The sequence below is a fragment of the Pseudophryne corroboree genome, chromosome 8 (genome assembly GCF_028390025.1).
Source record: "Pseudophryne corroboree isolate aPseCor3 chromosome 8, aPseCor3.hap2, whole genome shotgun sequence".
Lineage (NCBI taxonomy): Eukaryota > Metazoa > Chordata > Amphibia > Anura > Myobatrachidae > Pseudophryne > Pseudophryne corroboree.
Window position 1 is genome coordinate 112087769 of NC_086451.1, and position 17632 is coordinate 112105400.

The window sequence follows — 17632 nt, forward strand, 5'->3', positions numbered from 1 at the left end:
GTTCGTGGTGTCGCTGCCTGGCGACGGCTGTTGGCGGGCAACGATGCACCTGCGTAATGCGGCCACCGCACAAGCACATTTTGGACCCGATCGCACGGCTGAGCAGAAGGGCAGCATGCGATCAGGTCAGAATGACCCCCATTGTTCTGTTGATGGTGGGAAAAGTCAGTAAGACATATTCCTATCTCATGTCCCTTTTAGGTATTCTATGAACATGCAATGAAGCAATTTCATACAATAGAATTTTTTTAACATTTAGTTTAAAGCAATAGTACAGTAACTTTTTATTAGATTTTGTAGTTTTATTCACACATTGCATTAAATTAACTACTATCAATGATCAGATATTACGTATTATTATTATTATTATTATTATTATTATTATTATTATTACTACTACTACCAGTTAATTGTTTAGCACACTAGTAACCATATTATGTATTTTTACAGTATACATATTTGTTTTTTTACTTTGTTTAGGAATAAGTTGACATTTACTTATTTTGGGATTTATTATCTTCAAGCCACCAGCAATTTGTAGCACTACCTCTTTTAAAGAATTTGTCCTCTAGAATCTGGAATCAGCCCATAGAATCATTGTCAGTGATCTCTTATCTCACCAGACCTTCCGCACTGGTGAATGGTAGGGTTGCTTTGCTTAGGGGGTAATTCCAAGTTGATCGCAGCAGGAAGTTTTTTAGCAGTTAAGCAAACCATGTGCACTGCAGGGGAGGCAGATATAACATGTGCAGAGAGAGTTAGATTTTGATGTGGTGAGTTCAATATGCAATCTAAATTGCAGTGTAAAAATAAAGCAGCCAGTATTTACCCTGCACAGAAACAAAATAACCCACCCAAATCTTACTCTCTCTGCACATGTTATATCTGCCCCCCCTGCAGTGCACATGGTTTTGCCCAACTGCTAAAAGATTTCCTGCTGCGATCAACTTGGAATTACCCCCTTAGTGAGGTCTTAATATTTAAATAGTTAAGTTGCTAATTGATTGAAATGAGCTTCACACTGAGAAAAATAAAGCAGCACTTAGCTACATTCCGCAACATCTTAGCTGAAACCACCTGGAATAAACATCAAGTATTATTTACTGTTACTGTAACTGTCAGTTCCTGTACAATGTCTATATTGATGCTTGATAATGATAATCTATATGTGGATGTATTATTATTATTATGATTATGATTATTATTATTATTCAGTATACAAAATCAAAATATATACTGCTGTAAAATTAGTAAACGTTGGGCAGACAGCATTTCCCATACAAAAGGTATAGGGGGGGATTGTTCAGTGGACTTTTAGTCTTAAATGAGAATGCAATGAGAGACCCAAGTTGTGCAGTATACAGTGGGAGACTGGTTGAACATACTGTATGTACATAGGAAGCAGTATTGATAATGCTGATAATATATAAGTGGAGATGTGCTAAGAAAGAACGTGGTGAGATTTCGGTATCTTCCTACAGACTGCAAACCTTGCTGGGAGACTGATGGAAACAGTGTACCTGAGAAGTGTAGCTCACATATATTCCCCTACCATAATACAGAATAAATATATCTGTTGATGCAGGTTTGGCACTCCTAAAGCTGAAATACAAAACGCCGGTGCCTCCATAAAGAAGTATACAAGTGCGAAGAGGCTACACTCGTGGCAAATATTCAAAAAAGACTCATTACTTCCAAATGCAGGGTTAACCCTGCATTTGGAAGTAATGAGTCTTTTTTGAATATGTGCCATGAGTGCTGCATCTTCACATGTGTATATATATATATATATATATATATATATATATGAGATAAACTCATATATGCCTAAAAAGACACTGTATAGATGTACCTTTAAGAGTATAGACATAATGTATTCATAACATAGAATAAGATTATTGTTATTTAATTTTGTACATATGAAAATTGTTCATATAAGGTAGCTATTTTCCTATAAGTTGCAACTTGATTTTTAGTAAAACAAAAATAAAATAATCTATTTTCTTTCTGACCTGGAGAACATGGTGTTATTTATTTTAAAAGATGCAAATTACTTTTATTTTGGTAAAACCAATGTCTTGGTGGTGGCATAGCTTTCTGAAGTCTGACATGCATTTATTGAACTGTGGAATCAATAACAGCAGATTTTGTTTTACAGACAGAATATTACATGACAATGAAACATAAGATATGTTATCACATAACTAGTTATTTGGGGCATATTTAATTATTTTCTGGAGACAAATTTTTCATTAAGGGTTGAACTTACAAAAAAATAATTTAGCTGTCCATATCACAGTCTGTAATTTGTATTGTTATATAATATGATGAATTTATTATCATTAAGAAAATATTCTATAGTTCTATTAAAATGTATGTCCAACCAATGATTTTGATCATTAATTCTTGTAACAAATGAAGAAAATGAAAATTAATATAGTCTTGATATAAATGTCTGAAGGTAAATAAAGAGATGAAGAAAATGGGAGATCGATAGATAGATAGATAGATAGATAGATAGATAGATAGATAGATAGATAGATAGATAGATAGATGAGAAAGACAGATATACAGGTATGAAAATAGATACAAGATAGATAAATAGCATTGAGATATATAGATAGATAGATAGATAGATAGATAGATAGATAGATAGAAAGATAGATAGGGATAATATAAAACATAGGTTTGAATTAGGATGAGAAATAGGTAGGAAGATAGATAGATAGATAGATAGATAGATAGATAGATAGATAGATAGATAGATAGATTGATTGATAGATAGATAAGAGAAAGACACATAAATATTTAAATAGATACAATATATATAAATAGAAATGAGATAGCTACTGTAGATGATAGATAGATAGATAGATAGATAGATAGATAGATAGATAGATAGATAGAAGAAATGTTGATAGATTGATAGATATGTACTGTAAAAAGATATGATATAGAAAAAGAAAGAAAGAAAGAAAGAAAGAAAGAAAGAAAGAAAGAAAGAAATTATGTTGTGCCTATCAATCTCACTCATCCTCATTTGGCTTTTCATATATATATGACAGGTAGCTTATAGCGCCAAAGATAGTATGTTTATTTCAAATTATTTAATCTTGTCTCCCAATCCCCTTTTGATATGGGGTATGTAGTTGCACATTAATATGCTTATTTGTCTGAAATAGGAAGCATTTATGTTTGTGTTTTATCTTTTCTGTCTAATAGTAACTTTTTAATTCTATTTTAAATTCACTTTTCATTCACTTGTCACGTTCCACGTTCACATAAGCTAGTCATACTTTTGCTGGGTCTGCATGCAATTGCATGCCTCCTATATTTCATTCACTCTCTTTTTTGTTCACTAACAGGCTTTCCCGGTGCCTGCTACCCTACGCACGCGTTGCTAGGCAACGAATACGTCACTGGTGAGCCTCTCACGTGACTCACCCGGAAGTCCCGGTCACAGACGCCGGGAACACCTTTCTCCTGCACACCACGCTATTTAACAGGTGAGTGTCTCTTGGTTTTGTTTGGTTCTTTGTTACTTTTTTCTTTACACAGCACTAGGGTCTACTTACCTGATGAAAAGGCTGCCATGCCTTGAAACGTTGTAAGATGCCTGCATTTTTTTTGCTTTTTGAACATGATGTTACTGTTTGCCACTATGCTTTGAATACAATTTTTGTCATAAGTCCACAGAGTGCCGCCTCATTTCCTTCGCTGCTAACACCTGAGCCAGAGATGGGGGAGGATATCTTTGCTATATATATATATATATATATATATATATATATATATATATATATACAGTATATAAAAGGCAGGGACTTTTGTGAATAACATTTCATAGTTTTATTTATCAGATTCACATATTCATTCAATTAATTTCTTGACTACTTCTATCAGATACCCAATATATGGATGGGTTTGGGTCGTTGGGTTGACACACATTAGGTCGACATGCATTGGGTCGACAACAAAGGTCGACACGCACTAGGTCGACGGGGTCGTTAGGTTGACATGTGCAAGGTCGACAGGACAAAAGGTTGACATGTTTTTTTTTAACTGTTTTGGTGTCGTTTTCTTATTACAGTGATGGGGAACCCCAATTATTGCACCGCGTCCCCTTGCATGGCTTCACTCACCATGCTTCGGGCAAGGTGCCTCGCTCCATTCCCATTAGTAGTCCATGTGGATCGTAAAGTATGAAAAAGGTCAAAAAAATGAAAAAAAAAAAAAATTGTGGAAAAACTCATGTCGACCTTTTAACCTGTCGACCTTGCACATGTCGACCTAATGAACCCGTCGACCTAGACACCCTGTCGACCTAGTGCATGTCGACCTTTAGTGGTTGACCCAATGCATGTCAACCTAATGCATGTCGACCTAACGACCGCAACCCATATGGATAAGCCATGCAGCTCAATATCTGTGGTCATATTTGCCTCTCATTGTGTTCTATCCCTGCACACAGATATATCACAATTGTGTGCACAAACTATTAGGGGTCTACTTACCTTTAAGACTCCTGCTTTACCATGTAATATTATTGTCCTTTTAAATCCCACAGCCAGAACCACCAATGAGCATCAGCTTTGTTAAACAGCAGCTTAGTAAATATGGTATCCGGTCTCTAGGTCATGACCAACAAAAACAAAATCAACCAAATAGCACTGCAATCTAGAGAATAGTGATATTCACATTAATAATAAAATATGTATATATACTGATATTATTACAATTTATACAACTCTTGGCAGCTTTAAATGTGATTGTAAACCTTTGTGTGGTTTACATAATAATAAAATGAATAAAGGTGAATAATGCCTCATAGTATACAAATCAGAAATATATTATGTGTCAGGTACTAGAAAGTGAACATAGCTGGACTGCAGTAATATTAGTAAATGAGCACAATGTTATAAAATAAGAACTCAACCTTCAAATACAGTATCCTTATAGTAGTACTGTTTCTAATTGATGTAAACATATACTGTACACATCTGACATCATATTTGAGATGTGCAAAAAATACCCAAAGAGAGGTAGCGGACTCTCCTATAGTGGGGCACTCTAAAGTGTAATCATAATATTCCCATATATCGGACACAGATAAAACTTAACTTTTAATATAAATCAATATAAAATGGAGTACCAAAAAACTCCTATCACTAAAAAGGCGAAATATAGACACACTAAACACACATAATAGAAAACATGGTTAAAAAGGTACAGGCATTATATATTCTCCTTTGGGCCCCTGCCCAAGTCACAGGTGTATTAGGCAATAATTTTGATCAGAATAGGTGAGACAGGCAAGGCCTTGCGGTGTATTTTAGGGTTCTGCTGCCCGGTATTTGCTACCGTATTGAATATGGGGTGAGAGACCCTTACTCATGCCAGCCAATGGAAATACAGATAGTACCAGGTATCTGTGGTGTGTTTTCTTCGTTTCTGCTTTTGGCTGATGACACTGAGGTCAGCGCAGCCAATGAGAGAACTACTAACACTCCACAACTCTGGAATTGAAGGAAGAGAAAAAGAGAAAAAAAATACCTGGTGATAAATTGAGTTTGCAATGATCATGTAATAATATTGATGCTTAGAAAGAATGGTGCATCTCCTACAGATGGTGCATCTCCTACAGATGTTCTGGTAAGGATACACAAACAATGACTCTAGAGCCCTTGTAACAATTCATTATGTAGAAAGCATAATTGTAGTAGTTATTGTCACTCTGATAATTGTATCCTATTTTTACTAGGCAGAAACTAATTGTGCACGGCTAGAAAGAATGACCTGAATCACAGCTTACAAAAAAGCACAAATTACTATAGATCCATATTTCATTGAACACCACCACCTGTTGTTACCAAGGTCTCTCTATCCTTAATCCTGCTTATGGCCTGTGTATGTAGTCTCACATGTAGCCAATTAGGTATACCTGTGACTGGAGTAACGTATTAAACATATTCTCTAAATGCCGGTGGCAAAAAGCCTTTGGCAGTAACAGCTTTGAGACATATAGTAATCATGAAAGTATGATCTGTACTGTGGACGACCCGCCATGCGCAATCAGTGGGATGCCCATAGGGTTCCTTCCTAGCGTATGTTTCGCAGGGACGGCTTGCTCACAGGGGGGAACAGCTCACATTGATGTCCTCCATGAGGCGCTTCTTATAGCGCTATCTCCGCCCTTTACAGGGCATTACCTTGTTTGGGATATATCCAGTGATGTTACCTTAGTAGCCTCATGAATATGCATGGAAAGCTACTAATGGCAACACCTGTATCGAATGAAATATGGATCTATAGTAATTTGTGCTTTTTTGTAAGCTGTGATTCAGGTCATTTTTGTACCATTTTTGGTAATTTTGTACATTTTTTGTACCTTTTTTTTTTTAATGGTACAATATCTGCAGCACAATACACTGAGTGACTACACTGGACTGGTCTGCACAACACAGCACCACTTTACAGCTACACTGGATATGTGGAATGGACTGAGCAGCACAACACTTGTCACCCCACTTTTCCGCCCCAATAAACCGACACTGAGCACACTGAATACACGTCCTCTCACTCTCCGAGACTGGAGTGAAAATGGCCACGACGCGCGGCTCCTTATATGGAGTCCAAATCCCGTGAGAATCCGACAGCGGGATGATGACATTTTGCCGAGTTCGGGTTTCCGAGTCAAGAGGGAAAATCTGAGCCTAGCTCAGATCCGGACTCAGAAGGCAAAGTTCGGGGGGGTTCAGTCTTCTGAGAACCGAACCCGCTCATCTCTAGTTACAAGCCCTTTTCCGTGCGCTGTAAGTATAAAGCCTAAAGGAATCCGGCCCTAAATATGAATACTGCCATATCAAGTCCCTTTCCCAAGTTCTAGTGGTCACATTATAAGAGTGAGACGTTTAAAATGGGGTTAAACTCTCCTCATCTTTGCTATTGTGATTTCCTGTTATTATTATCAATGTTATTGCTGAATCTTCTACAGTGTTATTAGTAAATGCCATACATGTGCTAATGGTATGCTAATCTGCACAGAATTTGTATTATTGTCTTTATACTGTATATGTCACAATTACAGTCAATTAAGCCCTTTTACCTTAATTGAGAATAAGTTCCCTTTTCTTTATTTGCGGCCCACTGATTTAACACTTTGCATTTGTTCAGACCATTAGACTGTACAATCTATACTGAACAGTGCTTTTAGTCTAGATCTTATATGACATAATATCCACAAATACAAAGATTGGCTGAACAAAACTGTTATAAAAACAAACAAACAAACAAACAAACAAACAAACAAACATAAAGCTTTCAATAGCTAACAATGGGCCTTATTCAGGTTTGATAGCAAACTAAAAAGCAAACTAATGGGCAAAACCATGTTGCACTGCAGGTGGGGCAGACGTAACATGTGCAGAGAGATTAGATTTGGGTGGGGTGTGTTCAAGATGAAATCTAATTTGCAGTGTAAAAATAAAGCAGCCAGTATTTACCATGCACAGAAATGGGATGTAATTGGAATCCTGGCGGTGGGAATCCTGACGGTCAAAATACCGGCATCGCTGCCACAGCTATTCCCACACCTGGGTGTCCACGACACCCATGGAGCGGGAATATAACCTGTGGTGAGCGAAGCGAGCCACCGAGCCCGCACCGTGATGAGCGTAGCGAGCCCACAAGGGGCCTCGTTCCGTTTGCCCCCTGCCGGCATTCTGATGGTCGGGATTCCGGCATCTGTATTTTGACTACCAGGATTCCGACCGCCAGGATCCCGTACCCAACCCACAGAAATAATATAACCCACCCAAATCTAACTCTCTCTGCACGTTACATTTGCCCCACCTGCAATGCAACATGGTTTTGCCCAGTTGCTTGCTTTTTTGGTTTGCTAACAAATCTAAATAACCCCCAATACACGCTTATAATACACAATTAAAAGGAGCATAGTGATGAGCGGGTTCGGTTCACCGGAATCCGAACCCGCCCGAACTTCAGCTTTTTTTACACGGATCCGAGCGACTCGGATCTTCCCGCCTTGCTCGGTTAACCCGAGCGCGCCCGAACGTCATCATGACGCTGTCGGATTCTCGCGAGGCTCGGATTCTATCGCGAGACTCGGATTCTATATAAGGAGCCGCGCGTCGCCGCCATTTTACACGTGCATTGAGATTGATAGTGAGAGGACGTGGCTGGCGTTCTCTCCGTTTAGAGAAGAAATAGATAGGAGAGTGAGAGTGAGACAGTGACACTTCATTTACTGGAGCTTAGGAGTAGTACTCAGACAGAGAGTGCAGAATTTTGCTGATAGTATTAGTTAGTTATACTAGTGACAGAGTGAGACAGTGACACTTCATTTACTGGAGCTTAGGAGGAGTACTCAGACAGAGAGTGCAGAATTTTGCTGATAGTATTAGTTAGTTATACTAGTGACTGACCAGTGACCACCAGTGCAGTTTTATATTATTTAATATAATCCGTTCTCTGCCTGAAAAAACGATACACAGTGACTCAGTCACATACCATATCTGTGCTCAGCCCAGTGTGCTGCTGCATCATCTATGTATAATATCTGACTGTGCTCACACAGCTTAATTGTGGGGGAGACTGGGGAGCAGTTAGGTTATAGCAGGAGCCAGGAGTACATATTAAAATTAAACAGTGCACACTTTTTTTCTGCAGGAGTGCCACTGCCAGTGTGACTGACCAGTGACCTGACCACCAGTATATAGTATACTATATTGTATTGTGAATGTCTGCCTGTAAAAGTTAAACACACGTCGTGTGACTTGTGTGGTGTTTTTTTATTCTATAAAATAAAAAACTCATTCTGCTGACAGACAGTGTCCAGCAGGTCCGTCATTATATAATATATACCTGTCCGGCTGCAGTAGTGATATATATATATTTTTTACATCATTATTTATCATCCAGTCGCAGCAGACACAGTACGGTAGTTCACGGCTGTAGCTACCTCTGTGTCGGCACTCGGCAGTCCATCCATAATTGTATACCAATTACCCGTGGTTTTTTTTTTCTTTCTTCTTTATACATACTACATCTCATTATCATCCAGTCTATATTAGCAGCAGACACAGTACAGTACGGTAGTCCACGGCTGTAGCTACCTCTGTGTCGGCACTCGGCAGTCCGTCCATAATTGTATACCACCTACCCGTGGTTTTTTTTTTCTTTCTTCTTTATACATACTACATCTCATTATCAACCAGTCTATATTAGCAGCAGACACAGTACGGTAGTCCACGGCTGTAGCTACCTCTGTGTCGGCACTCGGCAGTCCATCCATAATTGTATACCACCTACCCGTGGTTTTTTTTTCTTTCTTCTTTATACATACTACATCTCATTATCATCCAGTCTATATTAGCAGCAGACACAGTACAGTACGGTAGTCCACGGCTGTAGCTACCTCTGTGTCGGCACTCGGCAGTCCATCCATAATTGTATACCACCTACCCGTGGTTTTTTTTTCTTTCTTCTTTATACATACATACTACATCTCTTTATCAACCAGTCTATATTAGCAGCAGACACAGTACGGTAGTCCACGGCTGTAGCTACCTCTGTGTCGGCACTCGGCAGTCCATCCATAATTGTATACCACCTACCCGTGGTTTTTTTTTCTTTCTTCTTTATACATACATACTACATCTCTTTATCAACCAGTCTATATTAGCAGCAGACACAGTACGGTAGTCCACGGCTGTAGCTACCTCTGTGTCGGCACTCGGCAGTCCGTCCATAATTGTATACCACCTACCCGTGTTTTTTTTTTCTTTCTTCTTTATACATACATACTACATCTCTTTATCAACCAGTCTATATTAGCAGCAGACACAGTACGGTAGTCCACGGCTGTAGCTACCTCTGTGTCGGCACTCGGCAGTCCATCCATAATTGTATACTACCTACCCGTGGTTTTTTTTTCTTTCTTCTTTATACATACATACTACATTTCATTATCATCCAGTCTATATTAGCAGCAGACACAGTACAGTACGGTAGTCCACGGCTGTAGCTACCTCTGTGTCGGCACTCGGCAGTCCATCCATAATTGTATACCACCTACCCGTGTTTTTTTTTTCTTTCTTCTTTATACATACACACTACATCTCTTTATCAACCAGTCTATATTAGCAGCAGACACAGTACGGTAGTCCACGGCTGTAGCTACCTCTGTGTCGGCACTCGGCAGTCCGTCCATAATTGTATACCACCTACTCGTGTTTTTTTTTCTTTCTTCTTTATACATACATACTACATCTCTTTATCAACCAGTCTATATTAGCAGCAGACACAGTACGGTAGTCCACGGCTGTAGCTACCTCTGTGTCGGCACTCGGCAGTCCATCCATAATTGTATACCACCTACCCGTGGTTTTTTTTTCTTTCTTCTTTATACATACTACATCTCATTATCATCCAGTCTATATTAGCAGCAGACACAGTACAGTACGGTAGTCCACGGCTGTAGCTACCTCTGTGTCGGCACTCAGCAGTCCGTCCATAATTGTATACCACCTACCCGTGGTTTTTTTTTTCTTTCTTCTTTATACATACTACATCTCATTATCAACCAGTCTATATTAGCAGCAGACACAGTACGGTAGTCCACGGCTGTAGCTACCTCTGTGTCGGCACTCGGCAGTCCATCCATAATTGTATACCACCTACCCGTGGTTTTTTTTTCTTTCTTCTTTATACATACTACATCTCATTATCATCCAGTCTATATTAGCAGCAGACACAGTACAGTACGGTAGTCCACGGCTGTAGCTACCTCTGTGTCGGCACTCGGCAGTCCATCCATAATTGTATACCACCTACCCGTGGTTTTTTTTCTTTCTTCTTTATACATACATACTACATCTCTTTATCAACCAGTCTATATTAGCAGCAGACACAGTACGGTAGTCCACGGCTGTAGCTACCTCTGTGTCGGCACTCGGCAGTCCGTCCATAATTGTATACCACCTACCCGTGGTTTTTTTTTCTTTCTTCTTTATACATACTACATCTCATTATCATCCAGTCTATATTAGCAGCAGACACAGTACAGTACGGTAGTCCACGGCTGTAGCTACCTCTGTGTCGGCACTCGGCAGTCCATCCATAATTGTATACTAGTATCCATCCATCTCCATTGTTTACCTGAGGTGCCTTTTAGTTGTGCCTATTAAAATATGGAGAACAAAAATGTTGAGGTTCCAAAATTAGGGAAAGATCAAGATCCACTTCCACCTCGTGCTGAAGCTGCTGCCACTAGTCATGGCCGAGACGATGAAATGCAAGCAACGTCGTCTGCCAAGGCCGATGCCCAATGTCATAGTACAGAGCATGTCAAATCCAAAACACCAAATATCAGTAAAAAAAGGACTCCAAAACCTAAAATAAAATTGTCGGAGGAGAAGCGTAAACTTGCCAATATGCCATTTACCACACGGAGTGGCAAGGAACGGCTGAGGCCCTGGCCTATGTTCATGGCTAGTGGTTCAGCTTCACATGAGGATGGAGGCACTCAGCCTCTCGCTAGAAAAATGAAAAGACTCAAGCTGGCAAAAGCAGTAGCACCGCAAAGAACTGTGCGTTCTTCGAAATCCCAAATCCACAAGGAGAGTCCAATTGTGTCGGTTGCGATGCCTGACCTTCCCAACACTGGACGTGAAGAGCATGCGCCTTCCACCATTTGCACGCCCCCTGCAAGTGCTGGAAGGAGCACCCGCAGTCCAGTTCCTGATAGTCAGATTGAAGATGTCAGTGTTGAAGTACACCAGGATGAGGAGGATATGGGTGTTGCTGGCGCTGGGGAGGAAATTGACCAGGAGGATTCTGATGGTGAGGTGGTTTGTTTAAGTCAGGCACCCGGGGAGACACCTGTTGTCCGTGGGAGGAATATGGCCGTTGACATGCCTGGTGAAAATACCAAAAAAATCAGCTCTTCGGTGTGGAAGTATTTCACCAGAAATGCGGACAACATTTGTCAAGCCGTGTGTTCCCTTTGTCAAGCTGTAATAAGTAGGGGTAAGGACGTTAACCACCTCGGAACATCCTCCCTTATACGTCACCTGCAGCGCATTCATAATAAGTCAGTGACAAGTTCAAAAACTTTGGCCGACAGCGGAAGCAGTCCACTGACCAGTAAATCCCTTCCTCTTGTAACCAAGCTCACGCAAACCACCCCACCAACTCCCTCAGTGTCAATTTCCTCCTTCCCCAGGAATGCCAATAGTCCTGCAGGCCATGTCACTGGCAATTCTGATGATTCCTCTCCTGCCTGGGATTCCTCCGATGCATCCTTGCGTGTAACGCCTACTGCTGCTGGCGCTGCTGTTGTTGCTGCTGGGAGTCGATGGTCATCCCAGAGGGGAAGTCGTAAGCCCACTTGTACTACTTCCAGTAAGCAATTGACTGTTCAACAGTCCTTTGCGAGGAAGATGAAATATCACAGCAGTCATCCTGCTGCAAAGCGGATAACTGAGGCCTTGACAACTATGTTGGTGTAAGACGTGCGTCCGGTATCCGCCGTTAGTTCACAGGGAACTAGACAATTTATTGAGGCAGTGTGCCCCCGTTACCAAATACCATCTAGGTTCCACTTCTCTAGGCAGGCGATACCGAGAATGTACACGGACGTCAGAAAAAGACTCACCAGTGTCCTAAAAAATGCAGTTGTACCCAATGTCCACTTAACCACGGACATGTGGACAAGTGGAGCAGGGCAGGGTCAGGACTATATGACTGTGACAGCCCACTGGGTAGATGTATGGACTCCCGCCGCAAGAACAGCAGCGGCGGCACCAGTAGCAGCATCTCGCAAACGCCAACTCTTTCATAGGCAGGCTACGCTTTGTATCACCGCTTTCCAGAATACGCACACAGCTGAAAACCTCTTACGGCAACTGAGGAAGATCATCGCGGAATGGCTTACCCCAATTGGACTCTCCTGTGGATTTGTGGCATCGGACAACGCCAGCAATATTGTGTGTGCATTAAATATGGGCAAATTCCAGCACGTCCCATGTTTTGCACATACCTTGAATTTGGTGGTGCAGAATTTTTAAAAAAACGACAGGGGCGTGCAAGAGATGCTGTCGGTGGCCAGAAGAATTGCGGGACACTTTCGGCGTACAGGCACCACGTACAGAAGACTGGAGCACCACCAAAAACTACTGAACCTGCCCTGCCATCATCTGAAGCAAGAAGTGGTAACGAGGTGGAATTCAACCCTCTATATGCTTCAGAGGTTGGAGGAGCAGCAAAAGGCCATTCAAGCCTATACAATTGAGCACGATATAGGAGGTGGAATGCACCTGTCTCAAGCGCAGTGGAGAATGATTTCAACGTTGTGCAAGGTTCTGATGCCCTTTGAACTTGCCACACGTGAAGTCAGTTCAGACACTGCCAGCCTGAGTCAGGTCATTTCCCTCATCAGGCTTTTGCAGAAGAAGCTGGAGACATTGAAGGAGGAGCTAACACGGAGCGATTCCGCTAGGCATGTGGGACTTGTGGATGGAGCCCTTAATTCGCTTAACAAGGATTCACGGGTGGTCAATCTGTTGAAATCAGAGCACTACATTTTGGCCACCATGCTCGATCCTAGATTTAAAGCCTACCTTGGATCTCTCTTTCCGGCAGACACAAGTCTGCTGGGGTTGAAAGACCTGCTGGTGAGAAAATTGTCAAGTCAAGCGGAACGCGACCTGTCAACATCTCCTCCTTCACATTCTCCCGCAACTGGGGGTGCGAGGAAAAGGCTCAGAATTCCGAGCCCACCCGCTGGCGGTGATGCAGGGCAGTCTGGAGTGACTGCTGATGCTGACATCTGGTCCGGACTGAAGGACCTGACAACGATTACGGACATGTCGTCTACTGTCACTGCATATGATTCTCTCAACATTGAAAGAATGGTGGAGGATTATATGAGTGACCGCATCCAAGTAGGCACGTCACACAGTCCGTACTTATACTGGCAGGAAAAAGAGGCAATTTGGAGGCCCTTGCACAAACTGGCTTTATTCTACCTAAGTTGCCCTCCCACAAGTGTGTACTCAGAAAGAGTGTTTAGTGCCGCCGCTCACCTTGTCAGCAATCGGCGTACGAGGTTACATCCAGAAAATGTGGAGAAGATGATGTTCATTAAAATGAATTATAATCAATTCCTCCGCGGAGACATTGACCAGCAGCAATTGCCTCCACAAAGTACACAGGGAGCTGAGATGGTGGATGCCAGTGGGGACGAATTGATAATCTTTGAGGAGGGGGATGTACACGGTGATATATCGGAGGATGATGATGAGGTGGACATCTTGCCTCTGTAGAGCCAGTTTGTGCAAGGAGAGATTAATTGCTTCTTTTTTGGGGGGGGTCCAAACCAACCCGTCATATCAGTCACAGTCGTGTGGCAGACCCTGTCACTGAAATGATGGGTTGGTTAAAGTGTGCATGTCCTGTTTATACAACATAAGGGTGGGTGGGAGGGCCCAAGGACAATTCCATCTTGCACCTCTTTTTTCTTTTATTTTTCTTTGCGTCATATGCTGTTTGGGGAGGGTTTTTTGGAAGGGCCATCCTGCGTGACACTGCAGTGCCACTCCTAGATGGGCCCGGTGTTTGTGTCGGCCACTAGGGTCGCTTATCTTACTCACACAGTCAGCTACCTCATTGCGCCTCTTTTTTTCTTTGCGTCATGTGCTGTTTGGGGAGGGTTTTTTGGAAGGGCCATCCTGCGTGACACTGCAGTGCCACTCCTAGATGGGCCCGGTGTTTGTGTCGGCCACTAGGGTCGCTTATCTTACTCACACAGTCAGCTACCTCATTGCGCCTCTTTTTTTCTTTGCGTCATGTGCTGTTTGGGGAGGGTTTTTTGGAAGGGACATCCTGCGTGACACTGCAGTGCCACTCCTAGATGGGCCTGGTGTTTGTGTCGGCCACTAGGGTCGCTTATCTTACTCACACAGTCAGCTACCTCATTGCGCCTCTTTTTTTCTTTGCGTCATGTGCTGTTTGGGGAGGGTTTTTTGGAAGGGACATCCTGCGTGACACTGCAGTGCCACTCCTAGATGGGCCCGGTGTTTGTGTCGGCCACTAGGGTCGCTTATCTTACTCACACAGCGACCTCGGTGCAAATTTTAGGACTAAAAATAATATTGTGAGGTGTGAGGTATTCAGAATAGACTGAAAATGAGTGTAAATTATGGTTTTTGAGGTTAATAATACTTTGGGATCAAAATGACCCCCAAATTCTATGATTTAAGCTGTTTTTTAGGGTTTTTTGAAAAAAACACCCGAATCCAAAACACACCCGAATCCGACAAAAAAAATTCGGTGAGGTTTTGCCAAAACGCGGTCGAACCCAAAACACGGCCGCGGAACCGAACCCAAAACCAAAACACAAAACCCGAAAAATTTCCGGCGCTCATCTCTAAGCATAAGACAGCAATAACTACGAATATGTCAAACTAAAATATTTATAGATGAATGCCATACCATTTCTGCTGGTTTTGGCTCTAATTCATAACTAGACTTTTTGGTGCCCTGTGCCAGAAAGAGAATTGGCGCCCTCCTCCCCCCACCCCCACATTTTCCAAAAGGTATATAAGGCACATGGCCTCATGGGTAAGGGGCATGACAAAAATTTTCACAGAGAAAAGTATTATTAACTCGTAATGTCCACTTATTTCCACTCAATTTTAACCACCTCCCAGCTCACAATATTGTTTTCATCCAGTTTATGCCAAAAGGCCTAGCTGGCTGAGTAAGCTAAGTGACAGTGAGGTGAGACCTTACTGCAAAAAGACAATACAAAAAATAATTAAAAAAGATTGATTGATTAATTGATTATGGTAGGTAACTGTACGGTCCACGTTATCCATATTGATGAACTCAACATACACAAGTTGTACATTTTAAAAAAGCAATTCTTTTTTACTTTTTTCGCAAATGACAACATAAAGTGGCAAATCACCTGCTTATATTTCTTATGTCAGCAATAAAAGAAGGAAAAAGAAAGATTAATTGTGGGTAGTTTTACAAGCCACGGTGGCTCATATTCTGCACAGGTCCCAGACGTTACTAAGCGACCAGGGCGTCAAGGTACTTCCACCCAGTGGATTCCCTTTGGTCGCAAGGCAACCGAGATGTGAGGTAGTCGCTGGGGATCCTGGGCTGTCAGGAGGCTGTGTAGACGAGCAGCAATTAAGCTGCACAGCGGTAAAATTATTTTAGGGGGTTTGGCTGGTAGGGCTCTCTCATTGGCTGCTGTTCCCTTTATCCTGCAGCCTCTCTAGTCATGCCCCGCCGGTTATAGTTCATGCCAGCAGTGTAAGTCCCTTGGCCTCTACTCCTGGTTCCGGAGGGTTTATTCCTGTTGGTACTTCTGTCGGTTCCTGAAAATATCCTGCATTCCTGGCCTGCCTTAATATCTGCCAGTACCCTGCACGGCTGGAGTCACAACCTTTCAGCCTAATCCTGCATTCCTGGTCTGCCTTAATATCTGCCAGTACCCTGCATGACAGGAGCCGCAACCTCTCAGGCTAATCCTGCATTCCTGGCCTGCCTTCATATCTGCCAGTACCCTGCATGGCTAGAGTCGCAAACTCTCAGCCTAATCCTGCATTCCTCGCCTGCCTCAATAGCTGCCAGTGCCCTGCACAGTTACAGCTGCAACTCTAAGCCTAATCCTGCATTCCTGACCTGCCTTAATATCTGCTAGTACCCTGCATGACAAGGCCCCAACCTCTCAGCCTAATCCTGCATTCCTGGCCTGCCTCAATAGCTGCCAGTGCACTGCACAGTTACAGCCACAACCTCTAAGCCTCCTGCATTCCTGGCCTGCCTTAATATCTGCCAGAACCTTGCATGGCTGGAGCCGCAACCTCTCAGCCAAATCCTGCATTCCTTACCTGCCTTAATCTCTGCCAGTACCCTGCATTTCTGTACTGCATTAATATCTACCAGTACCCTGCTTGGTTGGAGCCATAACCTCTTAGCCATATGTTGCATTCCTGGGTTCTTTAGCATCTTCCAGAATCCTGCACAGCTGGAGCTGCAACTCTTCCATTGCACTCTGCATCACTAGTATTGCTGCCAATTCAGCCTGCTTTCGGAATGGTTGGAACTTTGAATCTCTAGCTTCCTATTCTGTACCCTGTGGTCACCAGACTGATCACATAAGCTCTTACTGTTCCTAGCATAAATCCAGGTTGTCACCTAAGTACTGCTGAGCGTACTAGCTATATGGGAACAGCGGGTGACTGTTAGTGGTTGAAGAACTCGCAAGTAGTGACTCTAAGAGTCTTATGTAAATCAGTTCTGGTGTATCATAACAGGTAGGCATTGGCAACTGTATAGTCCACTAGAGAAGACACTGGTGTGAATGAACTTTTCTCTGTAAGGCCTAGCAGCAAAAAGACATTATAAGAAGAATAAAAAAAAGTATCCATGTTTATTTGTTGTCCTGCTCCACCTTGTGACCCTCTAATGGAGTAGCAATGTATAATTCAACTGGACTGTCTGGAACCTGGCATTAGTGGAGGAGCAGTGCCGGATTTCCCACGAGGCACGTGCCTAGGGGCGGCACCTCCTGTGGGTGGCACAGCAGAGCAAG

The 17632-nt window shown here is 42.3% G+C and overlaps 1 long non-coding RNA gene across 2 annotated transcripts in view; it reads left to right on the plus strand.

Moving 5' to 3' along the window:
• The window catches only part of LOC134948699 (uncharacterized), a 190189-nt gene that overhangs the window by 5793 nt on the left and 166764 nt on the right, over positions 1-17632 (plus strand). For both annotated transcript variants that reach the window (XR_010183006.1, XR_010183005.1), the window contains exon 2: positions 3366-3506. This is a non-coding gene — a long non-coding RNA (uncharacterized LOC134948699). The remainder of the gene's footprint in view (positions 1-3365; positions 3507-17632) is intronic.